The sequence below is a fragment of the Elephantulus edwardii genome, unplaced genomic scaffold, assembly GCF_000299155.1.
Source record: "Elephantulus edwardii isolate Elephantulus edwardi_28Jun2011 unplaced genomic scaffold, EleEdw1.0 scaffold00034, whole genome shotgun sequence".
Classification (NCBI taxonomy): domain Eukaryota; kingdom Metazoa; phylum Chordata; class Mammalia; order Macroscelidea; family Macroscelididae; genus Elephantulus; species Elephantulus edwardii.
Genome location: NW_006399784.1, coordinates 7,376,001 through 7,378,331, shown reverse-complemented (window position 1 = coordinate 7,378,331; position 2,331 = coordinate 7,376,001).

Sequence of the window (2,331 nt, the reverse complement as noted above, 5' to 3'; positions counted from 1 at the left end):
CTGATCCAGGCCATGGTCTTCACAATTACTTGCTATGCATCAGAGAGAGCTGGACAATAACTAAAGATGATAACGAACGATTGAGGTCTTTGAGTTGTGAAGTTAGAGAAGAGTGTTGAACATACTGTGGAGTTCCAGGAGAACAAAGAGTTCTGTCTTGGAAAGGGTGAAACCAGGCTGCTTCCTGAAGGCAAAGATTTTTGAGGCTCCATCTCACATACTTTGGGTATGTTACCAGGAGGGATCAATCCCAGGGGAAGGACATCATTCTTGGAAGGGTGGAGAGGAAAACCCGAGATGAGGTGGATTGACTCAGTGACGGGACAAATGGGATTCGGTCTGTTGGAGATGATGTGATTGGCTCAGGATAAAGCACGTTTCAGAGCTAATGTACTTATAGTCGTTATGAGTCTCAGGCATCTTGATGCCACATAATAACAAAACAACAACATCCTAGAGTAACTAATGATACCTGCATTTCTTTTTCTTTTACTCTAATTCACATTTCCCCATGGGCTTATGATTTTGGTTCTGACAAATATAGGAAGAAGTTTTCATGGTTTTGTGAAAAATATAACTGCAACTCATGCTCTCAAAGAGACTATAAAAATGAATGCAAAAACTGAGATATTTCTCAGTCATCTGTCATTATGAAAGCCTTGAGATCTCAATAGGTAAGAACTCCAGCATCCTTTGAGCTATACTTTATGTCTGTATTACTAATGTATATATTGAAACATCTAACACCATACCTGCAACAAAATAAATATGATTTTCAAAATTATTTCATACAGATATATTATCTCAGTGGCTAATTATGAAATATTAAACTCAAACATCAAACTCATTATCATGTCATTTCTGACATGTAAATGACCTTATAGTCAGTTTTTGAGGCTTCAAATTGTGTAAGAGAATGCCCATCTATATTTTCAGTCATTTTGTTGATTATATATGTATGTGTGTTGTATATACATATACACACACACACAGATATATATATATATATATAGTGAAAACTGATAATGCCACATGAAATACTATCTGTGTTTCATTGACTATGCAAAGGGATTTATACTGTGTGGATCACAAAATTGTGGCTAACCTTGAGAAGACTGGGAATCCCAAAATACTTGATTGTTCTCTTATGACACCTATACTTGGACCAGAAGGCAGTTGTCAGGAAACATTGCATGGTTCAAAATTAGGAAAGAATTGTGTCAGGGATGTGTACTGTCTCCCTCCTTTTTCCAATCTATATGTGGAATAAGTCATTGAGGAGGCTGGGTTTTATGAGGAGGAATGTGGCATCAGAATTGGAGGAAGATTCACTATCAATCTGTGTTATGCAGCTGACAAAACTTTGCTGTTGAAACTGAGGAAGACCTCAGGCATTTGCAGAAGAAGACAAAGGACTGAATCTTCAATATGGATTGAAGCTCTACATCAATAAAACAGGTTCTCACCACTGGACTAATTGGTAGCATTGCAATAGAGAAGAGATTGAGGTTATTAACAGCTTTAAGTTTATTGGTTCCACAATGAATACTCTTAGCACCACAATGAATACTCTTAGCACCACAATGAATACTCTTAGCACCAGGAGTCACAAAATCAAAAGATAAACTGAATTTGGAAAATTTGTTGTCAGGGATCTCACTACAGTACTGAAGAGCAACAATGTCAATTTAGAGAGTAAGGTGTGCCTGTTCCAAGCCATGGACTTCACAATTACTTACTAAATACCAGAGAACTGAAAAATGACTAAAGATAACAGAAGAATAATTTCTGTCTTTGAGTTGTGGTGCTGGAGAAGAGTATTGAACAGACCATGGACTGCTAAGAGAACAAACAGGTCTGTGTTAGAGAGAGTGAAATCAGGCTGCTTCATGGGGGCAAGGATTTTAAAGGTTCATTTCACTCACACATTTTGGGTATGTTTCCAGGTATGACCAGTCCTTGGAGAAGGATATTATGCTTTTAAGGGTGAAGGGACAGTGCAAGAGAGGAAGACCCTGTATGAGATGGATTGACTCAATTGACTTAAGATAAAACAGGGTTTAGAGTTGTTGTACATAGGGTCACTATGAGTTGCAAGAAATTCAACACGACATAACAACTATTTGTTGTATATGTATTATATATTAGATATATAAAAACTAAGACAGATAGATAGATAGATAGATAGATACACAGATACATAGATGCTGTTGTTGGGTATCATAGTCAGAACCGATCCATAGCTGAACTTCCAGCAGGTTTTCAGAGGCATTAGATGCACGGCAGGAGAGTATCATCCTTCATATGTCTCTCTATCTGTCTGTCTATCTA